This window comes from Lonchura striata, chromosome 7 (assembly GCF_046129695.1).
Source record: "Lonchura striata isolate bLonStr1 chromosome 7, bLonStr1.mat, whole genome shotgun sequence".
In the NCBI taxonomy this organism is placed as follows: domain Eukaryota; kingdom Metazoa; phylum Chordata; class Aves; order Passeriformes; family Estrildidae; genus Lonchura; species Lonchura striata.
The window spans coordinates 30,780,937-30,793,846 of NC_134609.1; the positions used below are offsets into that span (position 1 = coordinate 30,780,937).

A 12,910-nucleotide genomic window follows, 5' to 3' on the forward strand; every position below is an offset into this window, starting at 1 on the left:
AGCACATTATCCCCTGATTAACCTGAATCAAATAATGGAAATAGAATTACATCTGCCATCAAAATCATAAATAATAAAAACATTAGTAAATCAATAAACTGAGTACAACAATGAATTTTAGATCTTACGTTGTGATTAGAGGCAGCTCTTTCTTTGGGACATATTAAACCATATTCACAGCACATTCCTTTTGGGTTTCCTAATAGGTGATCTGTTTCTTTTTCAGGAAGTTCACATGAAGTTTCTGAACCTTCACTTTGCCCCTTGGGGAAAAGCAGCCCGGAAATAAGGTGAAAGTGTTCTGAAAGAAATGGGGAAATCTCAAAAGGAAAAAAAACATTGCACATTATAGAAATCCTGGTAAATAAAATATAACCAAGGAGCAGCATGGGAAGCATTTAACCCAGTGCACTCCAGTTTTTCTGTGCTGCCAGCACACAGAATGAGGGATGAGGAATATCAGGGAGGATGGGTCTGTGTATTAGTGACATCAAATTCCATAGAGATGTTAATGATTAACAATAAAATAACAGATAGCATATTGCAGCAGGGACAAAAGGATAAAATCAGTGATAGTTGAGGCCTTCATGGCAGCTGATCCTGTATATGGATTAAAAGTAATGTTTCAGTAAGAAAAGTAACACAAATTCTTTGAAGATTCAGTTTTGGAAAGCTGTGGCAGCTCAAGAAACTTCTGTAGTACAATTCTGCATTTGTATGGCCAATGAAATTCCAGACCTCCTTTGGTCTGCAAGAAACCTGAAAGAGAACATTATTTTCTTAATTTATGCTTTGGAACATCTGTAGGACCAGACCCAGATATCCCTTGGGAGATCTGGTGTGAAGAGACCAAACTGGACTCTGCACCTTTTGAGTTTCTTCCAAGTGTATTTTACAAAATCAGAGTTTTTTGTCTCAGATTTGAAAAATGACATTTTCATCCCAGTCCCTCAGCTCTGCCATGAAACACAATGGGCCACCAAGCAGGTGAGGAGCTCCTGTAAATGTGCAGAACCTAAAAGCCCATCCAGTCCCACCCCCTGCCATGGGCAGGGACACTTTCCATCATTCCAGGTTGCTCCAAGCCCTGTCCAGCCTGGCCTTGGACACTTCCAGGGATGGGACAGCCTCAACTTTTCCCTGCCTGGCTTGGCTCCATCGCTCTGGTGTCCTCCTGCTGCTCTTGCCAACAGGGAAACCCCAGAATCCACCAGCCCTTTTTACCTTTCTGTAGCATGCACAAATCTCCTGAGTGTTCATGTTCACCATGAACTTCTGTACCTCTTATAAATTATTTTTTTGCCCATTGTCAAGATTTGGAAATGATTTATTGGTGCAGTTTTTGCAGCAGGACTGAAGCCTCTGTGGCCTCTCTGGTTAAATTCCATACAGACTGTCTTGGCCTGCTCAAAACCCACAGCTCTTGGCGATTCTACCACGGCTGGGTTTTTATTAACTGCTTCAGTAAAGCTGATGTTTTAAAATATGATTTTTCACAGACTCATAGAATTCCCTGAGCTGGAAGGGACCCATGAGGATCATCCAGTCCAGCTCCTGGCCCTGCACAGACACCCCAAAATCCCACCCTGTGCATCCCTGGCAGTGCTGTCTAAACTCTCCTGGAGCTCTGGCAGCCTCTGGGCCGTGCCCATTCCCTGGGGAGCCTGGGCAGTGCCAGCACCCTCTGGGGAAGAACCTTTTTCTAAATCCAACCTAGACCTGCCTACAGAAATATTAAAATTAGACATGTACAGCTGTACATCAGAATTTCTGGCACTCCTTTATTGCAAAGCTGCAGAAGAAAAAGCATGAGCATTTTCTTGGTTCATCATGAAAATTAATCTCCTGCTTTTAAAAAGGAATTTTGACTGCTTTTTGGGCACCTCTTGCTTACAAAAACTTCCCTCTAAATTGCTTCTGTAGCCAGCACTGGTTCCTGCTATTCCTTCCACAACAGGCACTAATCCTTCAGCTCCCATTCCCTTCTCCCACAGCCAGTTTCATAAGTAGTGACAGGATGACTGAATTTAGAGGACATGAGAAATCTTGACATTCAACTTGTCAACATTTCTGTCGCTGAGCCTCTGTTCCCATGACTTATTTTTTAATGCAAATCAGAAGATGATTAGCTGTTTTTGCTCCTCATTGTGTTTATTTTTGCTTGTTCTTTGGGCTGTTTTTCATGCCTCATCTTGGCTGAATTCTCTCCCATTTTTCTCCCTTCCTGTGCGTTTCTGCTCTTGCTCTGTTCTCTGCTCTTTGTTCTCAGTCACTGTTTTCCCCCCTTTTCCCTTTTGTGCCTCTCTTACATATTTTGTGGTGCTCTATCATCTCTGTTCTTTGTCTTTACTTTTCTTTGTCTTTTCATTTTGCCTATCTTTGTTCTGTGTCCTCTTTGGTGTCTCCCTGTTCTTTGTCTTCTCTTTTTCCTTGTTCTTCCTTTTCCTCTGTCTGTCTCTTTTTATGATTCCCTTTTATCTTCGTTGTGTTCTGAGTAGGTTTGTCTTGATCTTTGTCTTTGCAGAGAACGTGCTCAAAGGAAGACAAAACACGCCATTCAAACAGAAATTGCTTATTAATTATAACATGGACACACTGCTGACACCCAAGCCTCCCACAAAGCCAGCAAGCCAACTCACAGGAATTTTCAGGCAATCCTGTATTTTTCTGGGCATCTGGGCTGCTTCTGTGGTTGAGCACCCAGCACCTAAACCCCATCCTATTCCACTTTCCAGTCTTTGACTCTCAGCCCATAAATCCATCCTAAACCTTATCACTGACCCATGAAGACTTGGGTGCAAAATAACCCAAGTGAGGTATCTGGTTATGCAGCAGCTATGAGTAAAAATGTGTATTTTGGTCTCCAATATGGAATCCACACAATCTCCATGTCCCAAGTGTTCCCCTTCCTCCTGTGGTGAGGGGTATAATTTACTGCAGATGTCTCTGACCTACATCATCAGCTCCAAGTTATCAGTTGCTGCTAGAAGGAATGGTTTAATTTACTAACCAGCTCTGCTGGGAATGGGTATCTGCTGCAGCCATGTGAAAGGCAGGATTCTGTGGTGCTCTGGATGTACAGCCCTGAGTTATTGTTGTCAATTCTTTCATATCTGAAAAACAAAACATGTTAAAAATGTGGAAACAGGAAAATCACAGACAGAGGTATTTTGGTAAAGGAATTTCTTTTTTGGTCCTGAAATAAATCTTTCTGTGATCTCTTTGAGCTTTGAAAAGATTAGTATGATCTCAAAGTTTAAGCTCAGAAAGCAAAAGTTCACATAAAAAAAAAAAAAGTTTAGCTTTTTCTTCATTTTCCCAGCCATTTCTCCCCTCTAATAATTCATGAAAATCTCTCTGCATGTGTGATATTTGATTAATCCTCATTAAAGCCTTGGCTGAAAAACAAACCCCAGATTGGAGTTTGCCCTGCTGCTGCTTTCACCTTCTTTACTTTTGCTTCCTTCATTTACTTGTCTTCAGGAGGGCCCTGAGAGTCATCACCTCACGTTTTTAAAGTGCAGAATGGATGAGTTGGGGGAAATTCCCCAAGGGAAGAGGGGCTGGGGGCTCTGAGGACCCTGCTGTCACCCGTGCTGGTCACCATTTCCCAGGGATTCAAGGGAAACCTTTCCTGCCCTGCCTGCCTTGCCGGGCTGCTGCTCTCTCCCCATACCTTTGCTGTTAAATTGTCACTCTCCTGGCCAGGCTGTGGTATATAAATAGAAATCTCATATCTTTCACCTGCTGTGCTCTGGGGAAGCCCCAGCACACCCAGCACATCACAGACCTCTTCAAAGCAGCTGTAGGACCCGGCCACAATATTGCAACAAATAACCTGGCTCTGATGCGAGCTGTCCTGGAACTGGGAAATGCTGCAGGTTCCCCAGAGGCTGCAAATGGAGCCAAGCCCAGGTTGGGTTCTTTGTGCTGCTTCCTCCCCATCACTACCAGCTTCCCTCACTGTGCTGGTGGATGCAGAAGTGGGAGGGGGTCTCTTCCCACCTCTTCCCATTGTGGTTTGGGCATGGAGCTGCTGGAGAAAGGCTGTGGGGATCAGGAGGTTCTCCCATCAGTGTGTGGCAGCATCCATCCCCTACTAGCTGAAGGGATGTTCCCCTGCTGGCCCTGGAATGTGTATTTTTAAGGAAGCACAGGTGATCTCCCATTCTACATAAATATGCAGGAATTACAGGTTTCCCAGGCTAGATATTTTTTGCCTTAATAATGTTGATTTAAATTTTACTTAAATATTAATAAAGTGATTTAAGACCAGGCCATTTAGGCCAAATGTACATTAAAATTCCCCTTCTATTTTCCCTCTTTTTAAATCCTCCTCCTTCAGTTTATTCCCTGAGGGAGGGTTTGGTTCCTGAACTCATTGTGAGATCTTCAAACACATAATAAGAATTAATCACCATTAGCCCTCTATTTTAACAGCTGCTTCCTACCCCCTGAACCAGTACAGCTGCAAACTTCCCTCCCTCTGCCGACACCGTAATCCCATTACAGCTGCAAACTTCCACATGGAAAAAAAAAAAAAACAAAACCAAAACAAAACAGATTTAAGCTGATTTTGAAACAACTCACACTCCTTAATTGCTCAGGTCTGGGTGGGAAGTGTGTGATGCAGCTCCTGGGTGGGAGCTGGAGGAACATCGTCCATCCCAAGGGCGAAGTCACCGTACTTGGAGTCACCACAGGAGGTGCAAACCCCACCTCAAAACAAACCTGTCATTTGCATCAACCACTAATTGTGTCTTCACATTCCTAGGAAAACAAGTATGGTTTGTTTATTAACAGTGAGAAGATATTTGCCCACTTGTGGAAATTTCCCTTTTCCTCCTTGTACTTTCTCCATTTTAATATCTGCCCTTAGATTGTAATTATTTTATTTTTCTACTTTTTAGCATTAAGGTTTGAGATAGATAATTATTTTGCTTAATAGTAAATTTCACTGCAACGTGCCCAGAGGGATCTGAAATAAAAGGTATTTAAAAATCTACCATGTTAGAAAAGTAAAATAATTTCAGCTAATGAGATTATCAAGGATAATCGGTTTACAAAAGCCCATTATGCGACAGATTCATTGATGTCTTAAAACAGAAAAGGAGAATCCTATTTATTTTTTGAAATGGTGTAGAATAAATTGCTTTTCAGAATGTAAAAGGCTGGTTTTCATATAATTTTTTTTAATGTGATGATTTCTGTAGCCCCATCTGCTGTTCAGTTTCAGAAGTAGCCCGAGGAATATTTGGTGAAACGTGTGTTTTTCTGTGGAAAGTTGGTGAGACGTGACACTTGACCTGTGGATTTGACTGAATATTGTAAGGAAGGGCTTCATCTCTTTCAGAATTTTTGGGAAGAAGTTGAAGGAGTGGAATGGAAGTTCCCACTTTCATTCATGCATGACTGAGGATGTACTTTGGAGAAGAAGAAGGAGGAAACGGAGGAGGAGGAGAAGGAGGAGAAGGAGGAGGAGGAGCAGAGGTCAGTGCTGATGGTTGCTCTTGCTGGAGTGACCATGGATGCCCTACTAACGCAGCTGTTTGCTTATCCCAGCAAGCTCAAATGGCTCCAAGAGAAATGGGCTGGGATGCTCCAGGAGAAGACAGGTCATTGCAAGGCCCACATCTCTGCAGGGTACAGAGTAAGATCATTTTAGAGATAGGAAATTTCACTGGGACATTTTCCTTCCATTTTCTCCCTGAACTTAGGAGATGTGTGTTACACACTGGCTTTGTCTGCTTGCAGTGGTAGAAGTGTTGATTTGGCCCAAGAAGAGTTGAAAGATGCTCCAACTCTACCAGTCCTGTAGCACCCAAGCCAGACCATAGGCCTGGCCCTTATAAGTAAACAAAATCTTTAATTGCTGTGTTACGTAAATTAAAATTCACGTGTAGAAAGCTGCAGCATTGAAAAAAAATAAAGCAAAGCCAAACTATAATAATGTCTATTTTATCTGTTGTGGTTTATTGTTTAGACCACATCTGGAATGTGCTTGGTGGGGCTTGGACATGGAGTCTCTTCTGGGACTTCTGCTCCATGACGATGTGGAAGGTGACTCTTCAGTAAGTAACACCAAATGATTTCAGACTTGTATAAATAATACAAATGTTCTGTCTCCTGTGATGGAGTGATGAATAGCATTGGGAGTGATTGATTCGCCGGCACGTGGCGGGGGCTGCACAGTCCGTGCTGTCCTTGGATGCCTCAGACTGGTCCTGCCTCTCCCACAGCTTTGTTTCCCCATGGGAGTGGGGTTCTCCAGCCCCATGTGAATGCCAGGTCTTGCCTTGGCCCCTGAGAGGGACGATGGGGACACACAGATTGAGCTTGTTCTCACCACAGTGTTCTCTGCCTGTACCTGCCTCACACACAGAGACTTTGTCCCCCCAATCTGTGAGTTTTGTACAATATTTTCTGCTGCAGCTCAATCCTCTGCTTAAATGGATCCCTCTCTTTTTTTTCCTTTAATATTTAGCAGAAAATAATTCTGCAATGAGCTTTATTAAAGCAGCAGGATAGATTAAAAAATGAAATATGTTTAGCAAGATTTGGGGGGAAGGCTGGAGTAATTAATTTTCAATAATACCTGGCATTTCCAGAACTCCTTTCATCCCAAGATCACCAAACAGTTTACAGACATTAATTAATTAAAGCATTATGATGCCCCAGTGTGGGGCCATCGCCGGCATGTCTGACTCAGACAAACTCCCTCCAATTCCCTGGACAGCCGAGCAGTATCCGCTCCTCTGCCTGCACCAGGGCTATTCCTCTGAGCAAATACTGCTCAGCTTTCCCAAGGTTTGCACTCTGTGGCCCTATGTAAATATTTTCCAATAAGTTCGATTATTTGTCTTTTATTCTCTATCAGGAAAACCCCAAATATCTCCGTAATAAAATTTCCAGGGCATGTTTACATGAGGGCAGTTCGGATGATTAGTTTCTGATTCAGCTGCCCATTAAAACATCCCTGCTCCTGGAAAACTCCCTTTGAAGGCTGGGAGCTGGACATGCATTTTAAGCTTGGATCTTGGGGTGGGTGCAGTAAATCCCGTGGGGAAAGAGGAGAGGGGTGCAAATAACATCACACTCCTGGAAATCTCCCGTGAAGTGTAAGTTGGGTGAAATCTTATGAAAGCTGTAGATTGTCCAAACTTTCTCCAGTCCAATGATTTGATTCATGAACGCGTAAATAGATAGATAGATAGATAGATCCATCACAGGGATCCCTGGGGAGCCATGGAATGGCGTTTGTGATTGGAAAAATATTATAAAAGAGCTCACGTATAGCCAATAGTTGGGCAGTTTTGTAGCGCCAAGATAAATAGGAAAGAAATGACATTTCATGATCGCATTTTTAAAGGACGTTTTAAGTTACCAAAGTAGGAGAAATGGATGTGCTGGAGTGATGGAGCTGCATTCCCGTGTGGCAGTGCTGCCATTTGGGCCCTGAGCCCCCCACCCCACATCAGTGTGGCACTGCATTCATGGGGAATCACAGAATTGTTAAGGTGGGAAAAGATCTCCAGGACTGCCGATCCCCAGCTTGTCACCCAGCCCAGAGCACTGAGTGCCACATCCAGCTGCTCCTTAGGCCCCATTCCAATGCCTGCCAACCCTTTCCATGAAGAATTCTTGCTGAGTGTTAAACCTGAACCCCCTCTGTATGACTGTACCTTGATGTTTGACCCCACCTTGGCTGCTGGATGGGTGCTTCACTTGGCCTAAGACCTTCCAGTTTAGTTGGGATATTCAGAACCAGGATCAGCCTTGAAGGGTATGTTTATAATGGAAGATAGAGTTTAAAAAAAAAAAAAATTGTAGATTGTTTGTTTGTTTGTTGGATTGACTATTTTCCCAAAGCCAAATGAAAACCAGTATGAAAATAAAAAATCCATTTCATTATCTGTGGTCTGACCATGGTTTTGCCTGGATAGGTTGGCCAGCTCCAAGTTTCCCTTTATTCCAACTTGGAACCATGGTGGAGAAGAGACATTGAAAGTAGGGCAGGAGGCACATGGAGCCACATCCCCAGTGCCACCATGAATCCGTGTCCTGAGCCATTCCTGTCATCTGTCACCTCAACCCATCCATCCACCAGCCTGCAAAGAGAAATGTCAGGGTGTGCTGGGGAAGGTGACTCCCATGGAGGAGCCTCTGGTTTGGGAAGGAGGGAGCTGGGAATGCTGCCCTCCTCCCTGCTTGTTTACCCTATGGCAAGTGCATCTTTGGGGAGCGCTGTGACTCCGAGATATGAGGAGAAATTCTTCAGTAAACACAAGTGACATTTGGCATATAAATAAGTTAGGGAATACTCCTGCGCAAGCAGTGCAGGTCAACAGTGATCTTTTATCTCCTGGTGTAGAGTCGGCTCCTTTGGAAATGGAAAAAAGTGAAAAGCGTTTGTGGAAGGGATGCTGGAACTGAGAATCCTGGTCCTACTCCAGAGTGAGTGGCTTCACTCCTCAGCCCTACTGGTCCTGGGAAAATCCAGGCTGTGTCAGATGGATTTCTCCACAACTTTGGGTTTTTTTAATTATTCTTCCCCTATTTTTAAATTTTTCTCTCAATTTTTAAATTACTTCTTTTTTAAAAAATTCTCTTTTCTCCCCTCTTATTTTTTTTTTTTCTTAATTTTATTTTTCTCTTATTTTTCCCTCCTTTTTTCTTTTCTTTAAAAAAATATAATTAATGTATAACAGAGCCCTTTGGAGAGTAAATACTGATTTGCAATAACACAGTAAACAAATAACAGGGGAACAGGCGTGGAGCCTGTATATCCATACGTCCATAAAACCTTTTGCATCCACACATGCGCACCCGCATTCTTATTGTGTAGGTTTAGCTGAGGGGATTTACCTCCTTTTTAATATTTTTGAAGGCTGCTTTATGATCCTGTTGACCTGCTATTAGCAAAAGCTTAGCTTTCAACAAAGGTAATTAAATTATAAAATCACTGCTGCAATCATCAAACTACTCATAAAACAAGAAATGAAAAAAAAAAATACCCTGGAATAAAAATCTTGCAGGCTTCTCTCTTCATGTAATATTGCTCCCTGATGTTAATTACATTTAAATGGGAGAGTACTATTTTGGTATCATTCATACGCCTCCAAAAGTACTTTCCAGTTTATCATACCTGTCAACCCCAGTGCATCACAGGCTAATACTTTATTAAGAAAAAAATCATTAGGGAGCTGCTGATCCCATTTAAGTACATTGGGCAGAATGTAAGACTAATTAAAAAGCATATTTTTACATTATTAATTTCTGAGTTTCACACTTAATGAATGTGAAATGACAGGGCTACTATTTTTATATTCAGGCTCTCTGGGCTCCTCAGCCAGGGGAATTAAATTCTGGGGATTTTTTGCAAAGATGCTTCTTGGGAGATTTGTTTTCAAGAACAGCTAAGCTTTTTTAGCTGTGCCTTTTTCTGGGAAATTATACTAAAGCATATTACAGCCACTTAAAAGAGTAGTTAAATAGATGTTGTGTTGGGTTTTTTTCATCACACTGCTATAAAAGTATTTTAGATGAGGTATAAAATATGGTTTTTAAATGATATTATGATTTGCAAACACTAAAAAATAATTGCGGTGGAGTTGAGAGAGAGCAAAAACATCTAATCTTTATTGTGTAAGACAATGTGATAAAATATTTTACAGCCAAAAGCTCATTTTGCATCTGGAAAATTGTGTAAACTGATTGGGGGGGGGGGGGAAAGAGAGAAATCTCATTAAAACTAAAGGTTATTTTTAATATTCTTCAAACAAAGCAACACTTCTAACTGCATCTCCCCTCCTCATATTTATTAAATTTGACAATTGTACGAGCGCCTGACACTGTATTTAAATAAAGACGTAAAATGACAGAGAGCGTGGGGCGAGGCTGGGGACGGGGTTTGGAGCAGCGGGTGTTGGTGGGGAGCCCCATGCCCGGGAATTTGGGGCGCTGGAGGTTCGGGGGTGCCGCTCCAGGCGTTGGGAGCGTTGGGTGTCGCGGAGCCCCGAGCCTGGCACCGCGTCCCCGCCAGCCGCGGCACTGCCACTTTTATAGGGCTCTGCAAGGAGGAGTGGAGAGAAACAGGGATCTTTTTTTTTCCTCCCCTCTCTCTCTCTCTCCCTTTTCTTTTTTTTTTTTTTTTTTCCAAATGTGCTTACAATTACCTCTCTGTATTTTTATTGTCTTTTTGCTAACCACAAAACTCACACTGGAGGCAAATCTTAACGGCTGAGGCTTTCCTCATGTAAATATTAGGAAATTACATTTGTACAAACTGCGCGGCTTTGTAAAGGGCGCTGGAGCCACTCCAACACAAATTAATCAGGATAAAGTTGCTCTATGTTCAACATGACCATAGTTTATTTTCTTAAAGTATTAATTTGTCAACAGCTTTCCTGCCTCGCTGTGACTCATGTGGATGGCATTGAGGGAAGACACAGATGCAATCTTGCTGCTATACCTTGTGGTTTTAGGAACCAGCTCCAGTTAATCAAACCATAATTGTATTTAATTCCTCAATATTTGTTTTCCCACCAAAGTCAAATGACTGAAATATGAATATGAACCTGTGTTTAAATATTGCCTTCCCTAAAAACAAAAAAAAAAAAAGAAAGAAAGGCATGAAACTATTTTAACTGTTTGCTAAACAATTTTTACTTCAAATTCCTTCCCTCTTCTGTTGTTTCCCCCCCTCTCTTGGTTCCAAAATAAATAAGCTCTGGCAATAGCTTTTCAGCTGGTGTCCTTTGCTTTTTCCCCTCCTCAGCCTTCCCCAGTGCTGGAAGCATTGCTTTCCACATGTGCCCCCTCCTTCTTCTGCCTTCACTTGCTGCTTATTATATCCCCCCATTTTTAATTATATCTTGATTTTCGTAAAATGATAATTTGTTGTTATGTTTCTGGAATGCAAACGTGAGCGTAATGGGATCTATTTTTCAGAGTTGCCAAAACAAATTAAGGAGAACATTCGGCTCTTCCTTTGCCAAATGTTTTAGTGTTTTTCCATGAAAGCAAATCTTATTTCGAACTGTATATTAAAGCTTAAGTAAATAATACTGCCTGTAAGAAGCAAATTCTATTGTAAAATCAGTTACTGTTTGCAGGTTTTGCTGGTGCTACCTGCACAGGGCTCTGCCTGGGAAGAATCAGGGTAACAATGAAATGTTGTTAATTTTAATTTGCCTTTTGCAGAGCGGGAAAAGCTGAACTTTTTTCCCCGAGTGCTGGACGCAGCCCCCATAAATATGGAGCATTTGTTGTGGCCGTCTCACGGATGCCCAGGTAGGCGAGGAGGCTCTCGGATAACGACATCACACGGGGCTGGAATGGGAGCAGCTTTAGGCACTGAGCTTTGTTAATTGTGGGGCCAGGGGCTCGCCTGTTCTTTAGCATCTTTTATTAACATACATCCCCAAATAATATTGACACTCTTCTTGTTTTATTAGCGCACGTTTACCTTGTTCATGGTTTTATTATTCAAGAATGCAGTTGTTGCCAAGTATTAATCAATATATTATGCTGCTCAGTTGGGCAAGCTGTACAAAAACATAGTGCCCCTAGGGTTAATACAGTCAAGAACTAGAAAAGTGTTTCAGACATGTACACAACATGTGGTTTACTATTATCATTAAATGAGGTGAACTGGGACTCTATACATATGGATTTTGAATTGCATAAATTTTGATTGATATCATTTGAAGACTGAGACCCTGAAAGGGTAGATTTTGTGAAAGACGATACACAGGCCAGCTATTACCACATACAATAATACCAGGAAAAATATCTGAAATGAGCAAGGCAGCTGGCTTTTAAATAGCTAAAACATAACATCAATACTTATTTTGAATAATGGAAAAAAGAGGTAAAAGATGTTGACCTCTGCCTGACAATAACATGTTCCAAAAGTAGAACTGGTCCCGGGAGAAAACCCCCTGCTCAACAGTAGCGACTAAGAATTTTTTTTCTTTCTCCCTCTCTTTCTTTCCTTCTTGTTTTCTCTTGCTTTTCTTTCCCTTTTCTTTCTTACTCTTATTTTTTTTCCCCATATTTATGCTTTATTCTCCCTCCCCATCAAAGGTAAATGGGCTTTTGAACACACAGACAGCCGCCAGAAAGGAAAAAAAAAAAAACAAACCAACAAAAAACGAAACCCCAAGAATTTTTTTGCAAATTCAGGAAACACTTGAGAGGTAAAACCAACATCCTGAGACAGGAGACAAGGCCAGCTTTTGACACCGGGCTGGACCTGCGAGGCCGAAGGAAACCTGGAGCCAGGAAGTGGCCGCTGCCGGGGTCAGGCCGCCGGGGACCCCGCGCCCCGCCGCGCACCGCAGGCCCCCACCAGCCTTTTCATGGGAAATTGCTGAAAATTTGCTGATCTGCATGAAACATTTATTGGAGGGGGAGAGGAAGAGCCTTCCCTTGGCTTCTTGTGGGTTCCTGGTTCATATGGCATTAAGTGGGGAACATAATGTATGCGAGGAGGCGGCAGGGCTCCGAGGCCCCGCGTCCATTTTTTTCCCCACTGTGTGATACACATGGAAAATTATCAATACCTCGCTCTAGCAGATTCCTTCAATTTGCCTGTATTTGTTCAAACTTTTGAGAGAGCACCGGATGCTTAATGCTTCATTTATGATTTATGCTCCATAAATGTATTAAAACATTAACCATATTTCTGCTATGGCATACTTGAATCCTCCCGGGGAAAAGCCGGAGTGTTTCTCAGGCTGCTACTCCGGCTTCCCTGAGGAGCGAGATTATTTGTGTTGTGTTACACCTCCAAGTGTTGATTAGGCCTCGGTGTTACCCTGACAGAAGTGTCGTGTGGTGCTTCTCTTTAATGGGGTAATAAGCTACATCAACTGCATGAAGGAAATGTTCCTTTTCAAGTCCGAAA

The 12,910-nt window shown here is 42.3% G+C and overlaps 1 long non-coding RNA gene across 1 annotated transcript; it reads left to right on the top strand.

Moving 5' to 3' along the window:
* The first annotated feature begins 5,180 nt into the window (after positions 1-5,180).
* Positions 5,181-12,136, top strand: LOC110478377 (uncharacterized). Its single transcript, XR_002466753.3, has 4 exons — positions 5,181-5,490; positions 5,984-6,071; positions 11,203-11,292; positions 12,088-12,136. It is a non-coding gene; the product is annotated as an uncharacterized LOC110478377 (long non-coding RNA).
* The last annotated feature ends 774 nt before the right edge of the window (positions 12,137-12,910 follow it).